This window comes from Typopeltis vanoorti, chromosome 19 (assembly GCF_054136105.1).
Source record: "Typopeltis vanoorti isolate ZY-2024b chromosome 19, IOZ_Tvanoo_1.0, whole genome shotgun sequence".
NCBI classification, from domain to species: Eukaryota; Metazoa; Arthropoda; class Arachnida; order Uropygi; family Thelyphonidae; genus Typopeltis; species Typopeltis vanoorti.
This window is the reverse complement of record NC_143567.1, coordinates 41,744,158-41,762,875: the sequence shown is the minus strand read 5'-3', so window position 1 is coordinate 41,762,875 and position 18,718 is coordinate 41,744,158. Positions and strand designations below refer to the sequence as shown.

Below are 18,718 nucleotides of genomic sequence, written 5' to 3'. Positions count from 1 at the left end.
CTTATTGGAGGCCAGAAGTGATGACTTCCAAAATTTCATGTCTGGTCTCTAGAACGAAGTTTCCGGATTATATAAAAAATCTAAAACTTAATAAAAATAGATAAAAAAACATCTTAGCCTGCTCATGCTACTGATGTATTATAGGTTTAGTAATACTTTCTAATTATTTCTCTTCGGTACAAGCTATCTTCTGTATGCGTAGGTTTCTTTCTTAGGGAAATGGGTATCCTTTTAGAAACGTAGTTTCACATACAACGAAACATATTATTTTTTCCAACTCATTTTTATCAAATTTTAAACTATACAGAGACTTTTGCGAATTTTAAGAGAACAGGAAGAAAAATTTAAATACTCCTTAGTGTTATGATATCGTGAGGATAATGATTTAAACATTAAAATAAATATAAAAGACTAAATATGAGATATGAAAAGACATTTGGTGGAGCATTCTCTATATTATCAATTAAAAGAGCTATCCATTTCTTGTTATCTGCTGCCCTATTATTATCAATGATTTTATTGAATTGCCGGCCGTATTCTAATGACCCTTTCATGTGATAAAGGGCCATTATATGTCCACATGGCTGTCTGTGAATGTCTTTAAGTGGAAGATGAATTCCATTGTCCGGTATGGGACTACCACCCTGCTTAACGGAAGTTTAAAGCCGCTTGAAAAAGTTTCATGTTTAGTCACTAAAGTAGAATTTCCGGATTATCTAATCTTTTCCCACCTATCAGTGCTATTGGTTTTGTAGCTCTAGAGTATCATACCAACAATAAGTTATAATAAAACAATAAAGGTTTAGTTCCGCTCCCACTCGATGTGGCTATAAAGTCGATAGCCTCAAGCCTCATCGAGGGAGGGAGAGGTGGACTAAACCTAAAGAGACATGAAGTCCATCCTTGAATACACTTAGATTATCAGCCCAACCACCTATTCATATTATAGTACAATGTCTCACCAACCATGATGGATTGGGGAGTTTACTTATTATTAATTGTGTGTGTGTGTGTGTGTGTGTGTGTGTGTGTGTGTGTGTGTGTGTGTGTGTGTGTGTGTGTGTGTGTGTGTGTGTGTGTGTGTGTGTGTGTAACGTAAGAAATAAAAGATGCTTGCGAATTAACTTCAGAGATATGCAACTACATATATACTTTGGATGTGTAACAAAAGATATTAGAATAAATTAGCTCTATAGATAAATTAATTCCTCTGTCCTATTCCTATTATTTTAAAATTACACGGCGTAAATTAAGGTGTAATTAAATAATAATAATGACTGTGTATAATTATATATATATATTATATATATTGGTTCAGTTCATCTTCGCTTCATTTTATCTCCATCGCCACTCGGATTGTAGATAAATGCAGAAGCAACAATGCATGAACGAACAAAGAAAAAAAAATCCATACCAATACATAAAAAAGAAATTGCACTTTACTTCGCATGCGCGATGAAATTAATGTTCTTAGACAAAGATAACGACTGAGGAGCAATCGATAACTCCATAACAAATGTGTATCGGCATGTTGCATAACGGATGTACCCCTCGGTCAATTTTTTTAGAGAGGAGGAGAGAGGGGGATGAATTAGAATTTTTTAGGAAGGAACTTGGCAAATAGTACAAGAGGATAGAGGGAGGGACTTGATTGTATATATCCGGATCTTGTTCTAAGTGTAAACATATGGTGGGTCTATGGTTGTTCGCTAGACTTTCAACAGGAAGTTTCGACTCTTTGCTGGCTGTAATCTGACGTGCGAGCCAACAGAAGGTAGCGTTTCAACGTCTCGTGCCTGTGCCAAACGACCCCGCGCAATGAGAGGTCCGGGAGAGACGCTATTCAGCGTTCCGAGCGTCAAAAGAGGTGGCGATACTCGAGACGGCTCCGGAGGCAGCCAAAGTGACACCTGAGACGATCTCAGATCCCACTGGCGGGACCGACATCCGAGAAATCTGTGCGGGCGGGAGGCTCGTATTACGACAAGGAATAGACGGCCGGAGAGGTGCTTGTTTCGTGGGCCATGTTCTGCGAGCCTTAAGTGTTAAAACAGGCAGTCCAGTCCCCGGCCCATGTTATTTTCGTAACTAGATCTCCCAGTATCAGTTTCGTTTTGGTGCTGAAGGAAGGAAAAAAAAAAAAAAAACTTAGCGGGACAAGAGCAGAGCGAGTCCTTTTCTGCCGCTAGCTGTAACCTGACCAAATGGGGTTTCAGATTTGTTTAACACATGTTACCATGACTCAGGGATTTTTTTCCCCTTCTAATGTGCGCTGTTTCCTCAAGTGAACCTCGAATAGTGCTGAAAACGCTAAAGTTTTCATAGGTTAGGACCGTAGCTCGGAAAACATAACATTCTAAGAAGGGGACAAATACTTGAGAAAAAGAAAAACTAAAAAACGAAGTTCTTTCGAAAACCTGCTTAAACTTGTCTAAAACTTAAAGTAACATAGATAAATACTCAAGTTAACGATATTCCTCTGAGTTCAATAAACCTTCTAAGTTTTTAAGTCTGTTTTTAATAAAATATTTGATATATAAATTGAACTATTATTTTACATTTAAATTAAAAAATAATAAAATTTATACATATATTTCTATGTATAAATATCAAATATTTTATACATTATATCTTATAACACAAAAATTGTCTGGAATTAAAACTTTTTGAAAAAATTAACCCGCATGTGTGCTCTCGGTATTTTTAGAGTGTTTTGCAAAATATAAGCATATATTATATTCGTCTTGTCCTTCTGTCTGCACACACACACACAACGATTTTGCTCTGGTCGGATAGAAATTTGTATTTAAAAAAATTTCGAGGAACTCAGTTTTCGTTTAAATGGAACCGTTTCTCAAGGGATAAACATATCGAAATGATGCAAAGTAATAATTTCGTCCTAGTTAGATTTTGGTTTCAATCGGAACCATTTTTAGTGGTATATGTCACCGATGACAACAAATAAACTGTGTACACTATCTACAATACTAAAAATTGGATCTGGGTTCAATTGCTCTGATAACGAACCAGGATGAATAACCCAAAACGCATCTGTTTTGTAATGGTCTTGAATCATTTCCACATTTGTTATTACAATTCTCATCACTTTGTATACATACACAAAAAATAAAAAGATGAATTCCTTGACCACAAGAAGCTCTACGTCTACAGTATGACAAAATAAAATTTTGCTTGGAATGTTATGAACTCATCTAAGCTAATAACAGTTTGAAGGTTAATAATGAAATTCTTGTATTACTCTGCGGCCAGATACTGTTGATTGTAACAGATGGCTAGCTGTTATTTATAGTTGAGCTTCTGGCTTGCCGATATATATATATATATATATATATATAAGTTTGGAAGCACAATTCTAAGTGGTAACATGATAGAGGCCACTTCCTCTTAGCATGAGCAAAGAAGTAGTTGGTAGTGGAAAAAAACAAAAAAAAAACAAAGGGAGAGGATGCCGCAAACTCAGATAATTCGAAGGTAACTTTCAACGGTTGTGAATGTATGCTCGTTTGCAAGTAAAAGAACAACTGAATATTTTTCGTGTAATTTATTTTCAGTTAAATGCAATATATCATAAAAAATATCTGTATATACATCACATTTATTATTTGATATCAAGGAAGACGTAGTCACTCTACATTTAAAGCGTGACTACGAATGCAGAATTCTATAAGTTTTGTTCACATACGGACTGAATTTACTTACACTGTTGTCGAAATTTCTGACAACTATTTCATAACTTCCAGACTTTACGTGTTTACTCCATTATCTCATTCTGAGTTATCAAAATTCCACAATTGCTGACCATTATCACCTGCTAAATTCCCTTCCCCACCATCCCGGTCTAGCTCTTCCACACAGGGAATTTGTCACACCTGCACTGTTCTCTACTGTGTCCAAGTAAAATAAGAAATAATGAGAAAAATTCTACAAACCTTAAACAGAAAGATCGACCAGACAGAAAACTCCACATTGTTAATGAAACTTCTGTCCCCCACCCTCTCCTCTGCATTTAGAGATTTTATTTTTATCGGTAATTTGTGTAATTTCCTTAAAGACAGCTCAAAGTTCCCATTGGGAAACTGTCTTACAAGAAGGGTTGAACATCGATTACCTTCCTACCAGTAACGATGATGAATTTTTCATTAGATAATGTACAGAATTTCCATTATTTTTGTTAGGGGTAGGAGTGGGGAGATAAATTCATTAGGTGGATAAAAATCCTAAGATGATTCTGGGAGAAAATCACAAATCAGCAGAACAATCTCCCCAGCATCATAGTGGGGTAAGAAGTGATGTAGGTTGGTGAGAATGATAACACGATTGGTGTTATTATTGGCAAAGTTTGTACCTGTTTCCAGATATAAGAAACAGGACTGCTGTTCTATTTAATATTGCATTACAGACCGTTCCTAACCATAATGAATTTATAACGAACAACCTATTCTTCAGAGACAGAAACTTTTCATTTTTAATGAAATTAATTTTTAATGTTTTGATGTCCAGGATTTTTTTCCCTAAATCAGATCTGTATGACAATTGGAAGAACAATCGCTTGTATGATGAGTTTACTTATAATAAAGTATTTCAATCATATTTAGGAAAATATAATAAAATATTAATATTTTTTAAATATAACATTTAGGAAGAAATATCTATATATAAAAAGATATATATAATTTATAGAATACACACTGATACAGAAAAATTATTAACTTTGTATAGCAAACGACACTTACTAAGTATTCTTGCTTTCTGGACAAAATGCAAATTATTATGCTTTCTCTTCAATTTGAAGACTGTCTCTTCATTTTTTAAAGTTATTTAGAGATTATTTCTTTAGAAATAATATATTAATAAACAGTAATGCGCAAAATAGCAAAAAATAACCTTCTTTTATTATTCTTACTGTATTTTGTGTTTTTGTCCCGAGTTCAGAACAAGTTCCCTACTCTTCGTCGATGTATATAAAGACTACAAACTTTAAAATTAATTTTGATTATTTTTTAATTTTTAATATTTAAAACGATTTGTAACATTTCCTATGTAATCTGACAAATATATATATATATATATCCGGGTTCGAATCCCATCTATGACGTGAACTGCAGGCATAAATATTTACCTTCAGGGGATGCAGCAGAGGAGTGGCGTGTCGTGTTGCATTAATTTGCTATGACTCCTAATCGGGAGACTCTACTCGTCCTAAGGGACGGATAGGTTGAATAATAATAATTCTAAAATAGAAAATACAGTTTCTTCTAATGCATTTCTTAAATTTTAAATTTTTTATAATTTCTTTCATGTGCTCCTAAGATTTTCGATGCAAATATATAATAAGCTTAGTTCATTATATAAAATATACTAAACTTAGCTTCTATTCTATATTATGTATAATACACTAAGCTTAACCTTCGTTATATATTTCATCACTAGCTTTATATATTTAGTTATTTTTAGTTACATATATGATTATTGTAATGTTTTCAATATTATAGTTATTTTATATTAGTTATAATATATTTATATTATATTTAGTTATTTATATTATTTTATAGTTACATCAGTTATAATTATCAATATTATTTTTAATTATTATGCCTAAAAAGAGAGAGAGTTAAAAATCGAAACAGGATGATAACTCCATAAGCGTATTTATTTTTAATGGGTAGTCGGGTTACATTTTTTCCATATCAGCTGATCATAGATTGGTTTTATATATCAAGAAAGGGGGGTGATACGTTTACTCGTCAGAGGATAATGGAACTCCAAAGAGTTCGAAGACAATAAATGATGACTTACAAGTCCAAAACAAGAACGGCTGGTTAATTAATCTTGCTCCACTTAACACCGTATTTCATTAATTATATTAATTACACTACTCAGCCGTTACACAGCCTATACCTTGTATTTTTTTTATGTTTCCTCTATACTGTTGCTGTCTCAAAACTAAATGCGTGCATTAACTTCTGCCATTACATCCAAATAATGATTATTACAGCTAAAATGAACGTGTCACTAGCTCTACTAGCGCCTCAGCCGGTAGCAGTGAGAAGCATTCAGGAAGTACAGAAACCATTCTCTGCCAAATTACAGTTGTGTAATGAAGAACTGATAGCAACTTTGTTTCCCTTTTTTGATACATAATCCTATAATATCAGTTTACATGTTAAGAATAATGATACAAGAATGATGCCATTAATATTAATTCTGAACAATTACAAGAACACCTAACTAACTCCAGTCATGCTAGACAAGAAAAAATTAGAATTGCTACTCTATCATCTTACATTTATATTTTAAATGCAACTGGTTTTATATTTTAAACATGTTTAAACTTTTTTAAACATTTATCGCAAATATTTTAAACGCTTTATTAGAGAGCATATCATGCTACTAGAGTATTACCTCCGTTTCTACTAAACAAAACCAGATCTTAAACTGAGTCCAGGGTTTAACAAAATATTTTCATTTCATTTGTTATTATTTGGAAGGGAAAGTGTGAAAAAAAATTAAGAAAAGTTATCAAAATCCAAAATGATTGAATATACATAGAATTCAAAATGACGCGGAGGAAGTCCTAATTAAGACATTAGAATCTTCATCTCCACACACTTCACTGCATATTTAAAATTTACATAAAACAAAACCGGCTAGTATAGATCTTCTCTTGCGAGTCGTTAACTGTATTACCATGATGACCCGACTCGCATGGTTGGTTTCAAATTTTTATTCTTTTCGTAATCGAAATGCGCAAAGTTTTCTACAGATTTGCCAGGAAGTCAAAAGAAATAGAAGGAAATAATTTTGATGTCATATATCGAAAGGTGTTATCAGACATGTAGTAGGAACACAATGGGAAAAAAGGCAATAGAAAGAGGGGGGTTGGGGGGGGTAAAAGAAACAGCATATGAAAAAATCTGGGGCATTCGCGTGAAATGGGGAGTGGATTAAGTGTGCAAGGGAAGAAACCCATATTTATACATGCAGGAAATGTTAATGAAGTTCTCAGATGAGAGCATCCATTAGGCTGTCATATGAGGTATTTGTGGGGGTACTCAGTAATGCTACGGTTTCTCATCAAACTTTAGCACACATGGAAAAAATTAAGAGACTGTCCCTATGCCATTATTTTGAACTGGACATCAATCACATCTTCAACGGCGACAGATAATGAAGAGGTTCATGACGAACTACAGTCACAATTCGATGCTGGCTTTTATATTCTTGTAATCATTGTTCGCTGAAGGGAAAAAATTCCGAATAATGACAGACACAAGAAAGGAAAAGGATTGTGGGTAATCGTTTCACACGAAAAAGGGGAGAGAAAAGGGGAGGGGTGAGAAAAGAGTGAGAGGTACGCTTTAATGATTTCTCTCCCATTATTTAGTCATTGTACTAACATATTTAGACATCATCAGAAAGAGGCAAAAATAATTGAAGCTGTAAAATTGACGGAAACTATTGGACGAACACTGAGAAACTGGAAGAATTGCCTGGATAACGAATTATTGACGGAGATGCTCAAGAGACGCAGTGGTCGATAACCTTCTGCTAAAGGAAGTTCAAATGCTTGTAAATATCACCAGGCGAGAAATAAGTATTTGGACCAAATGTCTTGTCAATTCTTTATTCTGTCTTGCATAAAAGCATGTTAAACTGTCTTACCTTATTCAATAAAATCAATGTGTGTAAAGATGCATATATATTTAAATAAATAATATATTTAAATAAGAAATATTATTTCTGAGCTCAGTCAAATCTGAGAGATCTGGTATCAGATGGAGGATTTTCAAAAAAAAAAAAAAACAGCGAGAGAGAGAGAGAAAGAGAGAGAGATCAGCCAGCGAACATGCCACTTTAGTGACATTACACACACACACACACACACACACACGTGACGACTGGTTGTAGTTGCTTTGGTCTTCATTCCACAATCTCATTTTCTCTAACCCACAACTAATCTTTAATATAACAGTACAATAATACAACAATATTTCTTGTTTGGGAATTCAGCTGCAATAATATGTTCTATTCTATGAAAATTAGCAACCAACATGGCTTCTTTCTAGATGTGTGCTTTCATGGTAATGCATTAGTCAATTAAATTCGGTATAATTAATTTTTTTCAGCAACGCATGACTCAACAAGATTTATTAATATTTATCTTCTTTTAGAGTTAATAATTTTTTTCGTATTAAATAAACATCTTAAGCACCTTATTAATTATCTTTTTTAATATTTCGCATTCTTTTTCTTTTCTTCCCTACCTGTGGCAAGATTTTCTATTATTTTTTCTTATTTAAATCCGTGTACTGATGAATAGTTTTTTTTTTTTTTGATTTTGCTGTTGTTTCTACTAGTAACATATATCGGCGCATTACATTTATATGCATAGTCAAATTAATTCCGGACATGGATGAACAAACGTATACTGAACGCTAAAGGTAAGCACAATTTTATAATTCAAAAAGACGAAGAGTATATTTCAGAGTGATCTCGGAATATTTTCCAATTGATATTGTGAATTTATCGTATTTCAAACCTTTGGATGATGTTCAGTTATCTGTTATTATTTCTGTGCGAGTTCCGATGCAGGTGGCAATTTGTGATAAATACTGAGTTCGAAGGAGGCGTTAAAGACGTATTTGTCAAAAAAAAAAGTCGAAAATCAGATTTATCGGGAATGGTGGTAGCTTAATCTCCATTGAACCTGACTATTCGATGAAGAGTTGGCTTAATGATTTTTTTGTTTCACATGGATATGCCAGTAGTTTTCTTGCTGATAATAAACTAATCGACTAGTGGGTTTTTAGGCTGTTTTATAAACTCTGTTAGTAAATCTATGTCCATCTGTCTATCTGTGAGAATATAAAGCTCCTTTAGTCGAATGTATTTTGACAAAATTTCGTACACAAAGTCACTATAAAAATTTATATCGCTGCTGAGATTTTGATTTAAATTGAATTTAATATCTAAGTGATATGAAAGTACGTGTTCTAGTCTATATAAGCACACCAGAATACGAAGAGTCTCACAGTTATTAATATTCTATTATTCAGTATATTTATTTGATATAATAATGAGTAATGGATTTTAAATATCGCGATTTTATTTTTTAATTTTATTTTAATGTGACTCCTATCTTTGAATGGCTGTATATCCATAGAACACTAGTAGTATTATTGAAGGTAGATCAAAGGTTAGATAATTCGGAAACTGTTCTAAAAACCAAATCTGTTTTCAAACACTTGTAAACTTCTAAACAAGCAGGGCGATGGTCTCACACCGGCTATGAAGTTCGTCTACTACCTAATTGCATTCACAAACAACATGCCCGCGTTGTGGTTCGAACCCACATTCTGATGATTGGAGAGCCGATTCAATATCCACTCAGCCAACAAAGCATTGTGAAATTAATTACTCAAATATAATTTATATGGCTTGTTATGAGTACTCAAATCATAAGCGTTAATACATGTTGAGATCGTTAAGACATGAGAAGAGTCCAGAAAGCCACAATTAGTTAAGAATAAAACAATACCTCTGATTATTTCAGGAAACCTTCCATTTTGTTTTATTTATTTATTTTAACATGTATGGAAGAGGGAGGGTAAGGTTCACCCAGACATTGTGCTGAAAAACTTCAGCACAAGGGTAAATAGTCCTAGAAGCTGAAGTTTTTGGTTAGTGCATATTTGAAAATACACACTTTCAAAGATATGTGCATGGGAGAGGAAATATATTGTCAAAAAGAAGTCCTAGAAGAAAGGCTGAGGAAGATAAAAGTATTTGTCAATAGTAAAGTACTGAAAGAATATAAGAAAGATGAGAAAATAGAAAGAATATGAAAATATAAACAGGAAGAAGAAGAAAAGCGAGGATTTCAAGGGAAAAAGTAAAGAACGAACAGAGAAAGAAAGGAAAGGAAAATAGCGATAGTGATTTCCCTTTATTTTCTCTGTTTCGCATAGTGTAAAATGAATAAATAGAAAAAATGTATAGCAAACAAATACAACAGAAAATAAAACAAATGACAAAAAAATGAACAAAATATGAGAAGAAGGCAAAGCCTTTACATTTATTTTTCTGATCAAAAATCGAGAGTATGTGTAGGTAAGGAGGATTTTGCTCTTAGAGAGGTGTTTCGTTCCATTCCTTATGGAATAGGTGGATCGTGTTGTCCTCCCTTTGGTGGTATAGTCGGGGAAGTCTGCTCTCTCGTAAAAGATCCTGGTGTAGTGTTTCGGTGGGTAAGGGACAGCTCCTGTGCTTCTTGTGTGGCGCACAAATAAAAGCTGTATCTGGTAGCCGAGGTGAAAATATAGGTGAATATTTGCAGAGGAATTGTATGCCAACCTGGGGCTGTATTTTCCCATGCTGATTGAAGACGTTTCTTGTTTCATGGGATATTCGAGATGGATACTTGCTGTAGCTGTTCTTTGTAAGAACCTTCTGGATGTTTTTTAAAAGTCTGATAGGTTAGTATTCAGCGAGGTCACCGCCCTCCATCTTCCATTTGATTCTGTAATCCATTTTCAAGTTTTGCTTTACGCAACGCATCATATAATAATTAGGAGATGTAGACGAAATAAAATGCGATTATAACAAAGATGAATGAAAGTGAATAGTTGAGTAAGAAATCAATTATTTGCTATAAGAATCAATTTAAAACTAACGTGGGTTACATGGAAATACAACTGAATAACTCAACCATGAATAACTTAACGATAAGATGCTTGCCACTACTTGTGCTTACAACTTAGCTACAAATACGCATACTTCTTTCAATTGGTGGCTGCATTATTAGAGTTACCGAATGAAATAATAACTAGAAGGATGCAGACTCCAGAAAAATTTTAATTCTTTTGAGAAGAAGAAATTAGGCAACATTTAAGCCGAAGCACGAACTTCGGCTTAAATGTTTCTATACTATGTCTGTCACATTGCAAAGAGACATAGCATAGGAAAAAAAACTTTCAGGAAGGTTAGAAATGCTTCGAATGCTTAGATAAGACCAAAAATTGAAAAGAATTTGACAATAACTAAAATCAAGAGTGAAAAATATAAAAATGTAATAAATTAAAAATTGAAGGAGAAAGACAAGCGGACCAAGTTTGGAATTGGAACTTTTTTGTGAGGAAAACAAAGAAAGAGGAAAGAATATGAGATGATAAGAAAAATATAAAAGAAATGCTTTAAGAAAACTGTAAATAGATAACTGAGATCTGAGCGTAACACTGCAAAATAGATAAACTGCCTAAATGAAGAAAGGAAAAATTTGTGCGATTTGGAAATATGAGTACTTGAAAGAAAGCTGAAGTGAACATTGACAACATTAACAGTTGCCAGCCTCTACGAGGACACTAACAGATGTATTGAAATGCAAAATAGATCGTTCAAACTTCATACCAGTTGCTTGAACACTTCATAGAAGACTCAGTACGATGAAGTCAAGAAAATAATATGATACGAATTGCAAAAGCGCAGGACGAGTACTGCTTAATTTTAAAAGTCTCAATGAAAACAGATGTTTGTAAAAGAAAAATAAAAGCAATAGACGAAGATAAAAAAAAATTAAGTATAAAAGGGAATAATCAAAAAGGTGAGGAAAAAATATAATGAACTGTTGCATGCCAAAAAACCCATATCAAAGTAGTATCGCTACGCATCAACCTGCAGGTATAATGAAAAGGAAGTACTGTGAAAGTTTTACGGAGAAGGACGTAATGCCACAGATGGCTGACAAAGCGTTGTTGTCTTCAAATTTAAATCAATTGGCACAATGTTTGAGAAAGCAAAGAAAAAGATTCTCCTATACTTGCAGAAACAGTATTTAAGAAATTCAATAAGGCTCGTAAAGTGCTCATAAAACACATCTGAGAGCACCATTTGAAAAATAAAATGTAATGATACCATAAAGATTAAAGATATCAGAATAACTACAAGGTACTGGTAAAGTTTTCACACTATTATTCTTCTGGCGTATATTTTACTCTTTTTTTTTTTTTTTGGTCTAGAAAAATGGAGTTCCACAAGACACTTATTGCGCCTGTAACGCATTCCTGTTAAACGGATCCTAGAAGGAACACATATTATCGATCAACAAAAACTTCGTCAACATTAGCCACCCCACTTTTCAGATATCAGCCCTTTAGACGTTTTGTTTGTGAGCCAAAACTTCATTATTATAAAGCTCAGTAGCACCGTGAACTATAAGAGTATCCATTCTCTAGTAAAACTACTTTACTGGATTTTTTTTACCTTTAATAAAGGTTGATGTAAAACTGATATTATTTAACTTGTTAATCTAGAAATTTCAAAATGCAAAAGACGACTTAATAAGTAAGTTATTCGGGTGGGGGGGGGAATAAATAAAACCGTGCCGAAAAAAAAAACGTGACTCTCAGAGATGAAAAGTTATCAACCCATAGTACAGTGGTCTCTCCCACAGAGTGATGAAATCCATCTACCACATAAAAACATTCATAAACAACCATGTCCAAGGTGGGATTCTCCGTAGCCAATTGATTGGAGATCCATTCGGCTGCCACAAGTTGCAAATAACAGGAACAGGAAGTGTACAGGCTTCTCTTGTACTTTGTGCATCAAAGATCTATTATGTTTCTTTAAGTTTAACTGTTTTAATTATAAAAATTTTAATCTGTAAAAACTATCTAATCAGCTTCCTCTCTGAAGCTCAGGGTCGGGAATATTAGTAAAGGAAACCATTTTGAAATAAGATTGGTAGAGGACTTAAACATTTTTATTACAGACGATTCAAATATGTGCCATTAACAAATATATGGATTCTCTTCATACTAACAGTTAAAAAAAAGGAGAAAATATTTATATAAATACATAATGATTTTCTCTTTAATTTTTTTATGTAAATTCACTTCTATGATTGTAACAGTTATAGAATTAATTGGACAAAACACCACTTCATTAAAAAAAAAAGGATCTCGAAGGCGCTTTCCACTTGCTAAGAATAAACATACAAAGGAAAAAAAAACATGTAAACAGTACATGTTAGTGACGTGGAAATAAACAATGATGCAAGACGGGACAGTTAGGATGCCTGCTTATGACTTAAGAATATCGAGGCATGAAGCGCACGTCAAACACTTCTAGCGATGTATGAAGAGCAAGGAGAGTGAAAACTGATTTCTGCAAAAAGATGCCTTAGATAGTATTCGTATTCTACATTTACACATCCGACCGAGAGTATTGCATAACGATAAGTAATGTTTTATTTGCGTACGCAATAAGAGCCAGAATAACGGAAGAAACCTTTAAAGAATGTATTGCATTTCAGGATAGCATTTAGTACGGTATTTTTCCACGTGTAAAACTTTGTCGAAAAAAACATCCGGATAGAGACTATAAGGTAAACTGTGTTCAGCTTCTGGCGTTTATGTGGTGTAGATGTGCATACATGCATGTGTAGTAAAACTGAGTAAAATAACAGTCGCTAGGGTCCCAGCCAACCGCTATAAAACTTGGTGTTTGAAAGTGTGGAACTCGATCTGGGCGCACTGTCGACTTAACAGGCCTGGCTAGAGCGGCCAACTAATGAGACACAAGATACGCAGGGCTAATATTTCCCGAGAAGAAATATTGCACAGGCTTTGCTTGTGGAGTCAGATGGCTGCAACAGGAGCCAGCTGTTAGTCTATCCGGACACATAGAGACAGGCAAAAAGATGCCAGGGAGGACAGAAAAGGAAGACGCGTAGAATATGCGCAGTAAAGCCAACTGTTCTTGGAGGTAATCTGAACCCCCCTGGCCTGCCGGCTCCCTGATGTGGTACAGATGGGAGGCTCCGGGATCCGGATGGTGATCTGCTCATCGTGAGCATCGCCACTACCCCCCCCTCCCCATCCTACTCGTGTTTCTTGTATCTTTTCTTAGCGACAGCTTTGTGATGCTGAGAGAGAGAGAGAGAAAACGCTGCAAGGAGAAAAGGGTAGCTAAGATTAATAGATATGTTTTGCAGAGATTTTAAAACGCTACAGGGTCGATGCATTTTCATGTTATCCGAAGAAAAATACACTTTCGTGCTGTGTTAATTCTTTCATGGGTGCATTGTTTAAAACAATAATACTTCTAAGACTGATGGGTGACCTCGGTATCAACCGAAGATAATTCTTTCTCCCCCCCCCCTCTCTTTCTCTCTCTCTGCTTTGGCAATAAGTCAAAGCTTGGGCTGGAATTTCATGCTACTGTTTGGGGAGAATGATTCCTATTGAAAAAACAACGCACAAATTAAATCATGTAGGATGAACATAAACAAGATAAATAGAGTTAAATGCAGAAATAAATAGAGAAAGACTGATCGGCAAATAAACATTGAAAGATATATAGATTAATGAATTGGAGAGAGAGAGAGAGAGAGAGAGAGAGAGAGAAAATGTCAGTTTTTTAATTTTTTTGATACCACTTTCTCTTTATGACAAAATGTCACAGAACTTCTGCCCACTCTCTGAAATTATCACCATATTTTGTTTTAAAATATGTAAATACGAGTTTTGCGTTTAAAATTTATAGAGGAATTTATTTTTATAACTTCAATAATTCCAGATAAATAATCTGAACAATAATAATCTGTTGCTATTTTAACACTACTCTTGAATTTTAACGAAGCATAACAGATTTCATGAGTTGTAAAATGTGTTACGGTACATTTTATAAAAACATGCTTTCTAGAAAAAAATTTTGAGACAGAACATACATCAATTTAGAAATTTTAATCACTTCCTCTCGTATTAAAAAGTGTGACAACATTTTAGAATAACCCATATACGGAGGAAAGAAAGAGGGGAGATCAATTATAGTCAAAAATGTATATGAAATACGTAGGGAAGGAGAGCCTAACTCAGTTCCAACGGTACAAGTAGACATATAAAAAATAAACATGGAAAAAAGAATGCTAGAAAATAACTATCATGATTATCAATGTGAAGAAAAATAAAAAGCTTTCTGTTTCAGATATCTGAACATTACTTACTATTCATAATTAATATCTGGCTAAATGACATTCAAGAGATTTCAGTTTTCAGATTGTAATAGTGATTTTACAGAAACAGTAGTCATAATTGACAGTAAAGATAAGAAAATATTTAATTCAATTTTTGCATTAACTAAACTCCCCAAACTGTTTACTTATTTACAACAGAAGTATGAAGAGTGAGCTGTTTGTAATGTTGTACAGCGATTTCAGTTAACCTCAGTAGCGTCTGGGCTATTCAAGCCAGATAGGGAACCCAGTAACGGGGATCAAATACAAGTGTCACATGAGAAGGGGGCAAAAAATAGACTCACAGAACCAGGACAGAGTGCTGTTTATATTTGTCTAAAGCATGCATGTCAGAGAGGGGGGGGAATTGAAAGAACTACAAAAGTATACAAATGGGACTTAATAATGCTAGCCAGGTTGATACAAGAGACTATTCCAGTTCTGGCTACAGCTAAGATTATATAACTCTCACTGAGATATTCAGCGCTTTTCTTTCTTAGCACTGCATTGTATACTTTAAGATGACTCAGGTTTAATTTCACTTGACTAGCGTCTTCAGTTCTTTTAATGGTGTTCGCAGCCTTTGAATCGTTTCTCTAGGTCACCCTCTCTATGTTTTTTTTTAACCCTGAGTATATTCTCCATTATATTTAAAGTAACTCTTAATTACAAACTCGTATGTGTGTGTTAAAAGAATGTCAGTATCGGATATCGTGTTCATCGTAAAAGGAATTCCTAAAGACAAAAAAAAAACAAATCGCTACCAATGCTTTCTAGTATTATCTAATGAGTACACGATATCGTAATTATATATACATGCAGGATCATTTGATTTTTTAGGAAAATAGTCAGCATTTTTATATATTAATCCTTCTTTTAATATTATCTAGCAACACTCAACTAATAACAATAATTCAATAAAAAGGTGAAAATCCCCGGATGACTGCATGCCGCTTCATTTCGGTGACTGATCTTTCGTCAACACAAAAGTACTCATCCTCTTAAGCGCGTGTGCGCGTACGTGTGTGTGTCTGTGATTACACCCGGAAGGTCTTTAGTCATATAAACTATTCCTCATGTTTATATGCCGATAAAGTCTACATGCAGCTATATATGTAAAGGAAAGAAGAAATTCGGTTTAGATTTAAGACTAAGTTACTAAGCTACGAGTCCAGTATATTGTATTAATTGTGTCTATTCTCTAGCTTATTTGCCTGTTTCTAAAAGATGAAAAATACCTGCGCTATCCATATGAGACCAGCTAATTCAACTTCAGATGAAAAGTTCTTATAAAAGTTCTAGACGGGATTCAAACCTGAGTTGTTGTTTTTTCAATCGAAGAAAATGTTGCGTCTTAGCGACTTTACTATGCAGTCTCTAGATAGAAGAAAAAGAGAGACAGAAAGAAAACAAGCAGAAGAAAAATAACTTGATTGAAAAAAAAAAGAAAGTGACAGAGATATCATTTTTTGCTTTCTCAGTTTATCGTGAAATAGAAAAATTATATATAAAACAGAGAGCGATAAAATAAAGTAGAATGAAAGACGAAGGGAAGATTCTTGAATGATGAAACTAATTAAAAATAAAGTGGCATAGACTTCTTGGCTTAGACAGCTTCGAGGGAATCATTTATGTGTGTTTGTAATGCTGCCAGTTCCCCATCAAAATGTTGTGATTATTGAAATGCCATCTATTAAATCTGTTTGACCACTTTTAATGTGGCTATTCTTCTAACGTTATTCATGACTTTTGCTTCTCAATAATACTTGAGCTTTTAGTAGAATAAGGGCAAGCAAGTAGAATAGATTTCTCTCGTCCTCCCCGATTCCCTTCCAGGTTTAGTGCTGCATTCGCCTGACATATTTAAAGCGTCATGACATTCTCAATAAGTTCACCATGATTTAGATTCAAGTGAATGATTATCAGAATTCATGCTTCCAATCAATGCTCCATGCAGGGAAGGGCAACCCTTTTGCCTATCAACCAGAAACGGACAATTTGGTGGTTCCGGGGAAAATCTAGCGACGCCCAATCCCTCGGTTATTGTAGCTGCACACATAACAGTGATGTCTTACTCGTGACTCTCCGAGATTGCCTGCTGATGAGTAAAAATAATGGAAACTATGATTAATAGCATCGTTCGCGTGCTGCACGAGGGGCCCCGCCCACAGAGTGAACAATTGATTAAAGCAATGAGAAAATACCAAAATCCTCGGAAGCACTGCTGAGACCTAATCCTAGCCAGACACGTAACGAGACAAATGCTCCGGATGCTGCATCCACCAGATAGAGATGGATGTGACAGTAAAGGATGAGATCGTCCGATAGTGCACGTGAGATTTTGCGGTTTCTTAGCATGAAATAAAAATTTAAATAAATGTGCCAACGGTGTGTATAAATAACTGAGCAAAACCAGCACTGAAATTAACTTACCACTGTTCATTAATATTTCAAAGGATGTCTCACGCGACCCAATCCATTCCCACCCCTCCCCAAGTATAGAGAAAGCGAACAAATATTGTAAGTGCGGAAAGAAAGAGAAAACAATATTTAGCATCATTAATTTTGAAAACAGTTTCTTCTTTTTTTGATATAATCTTGGTAAAAATAGACGCAATATGCAAACCAGTAGAAGTTTTAATTAACCATTACTATACCAGCAGTAAACTAGTCTTAAGAACGGACTCGTCTGAGCAGAGTTACTGGCTTTTAAAACGTAATTAACTTTATTCCCAATAGACAATAATTGGTGAAAAGAAACGGATTCCTTTTTACTTAACGGGTATAACGTACTTTTATGCGAAATTTTCTCTCCTCTCTCACCAAATATACGAACATCTTTAAATCACATTTAAAGGACGACCTAAAACAAACTTCACTTCGAACTCAGAGTGGCAACAGCAATTTTCTAAATCTCTCCCCCATTTCTACTAACAATCATCATCATCATTTTCTGGTGTATACCTTCAAGGAGTGTATGTATTATGATGGTTCAACAGAATTAATATTTCATGACCAGTACTTTCCCCATCAACAATTTTCCTCCAAGCCAGTCCATTGCTAGATTTCTGATTTGTTTAATCATGGTATTTCAATCTTTTAAACCATTCCTAATTGCATCAATCCATATATATATATATATTAATACTGAACGGAAGAAAGAAGCATTATTAATATGCATAATTAATATAAGGAACATTAATATTATAATAACGCCAAGTTTTTTTACTAATATATTTATTCGTCATATGTTCTTCAAGTAATATTATCTGTTCACTCTCCTAATTTTCCTCAGAATCGAATCCTCCCATCTGTAGTGTATAGTCATTGTTCAACTTTTTATTTCTAATCCAATTTTAAAAAACTAATTTTAATATTGATATGTTAAAATTCATTCGAACAGTCTTGTCCATTGATCGCTTAATTCGGATGATTTTTCTCTCTTATTTCATATCAATTTATTCATTTATCTTACAACAATCCTTACTTATTTTATTTTTATTTTCGTATATAATTTGCCAATTTAATATGCAGACTGCCTAGATAGTCAAATTAATATGGAATATATAATAAGTAAGGCTGGTATGATTAGAAGCCAATTTCTCAATAACAAACCTAATCTATAGGTTCGTTATTGAGAAAGTAGTTTTATGTTTTCTACCTATTTTCATAGTTAGTGTCCTT

The 18,718-nt window shown here is 34.0% G+C and overlaps 1 protein-coding gene across 4 annotated transcripts in view; it reads right to left on the bottom strand.

The window, feature by feature from the left end:
- Sobp (Sine oculis-binding protein) overlaps window positions 1-18,718 on the bottom strand; it is a 211,344-nt gene that overhangs the window by 156,159 nt on the left and 36,467 nt on the right. The gene's annotated exons all lie outside the window — the stretch shown is intronic.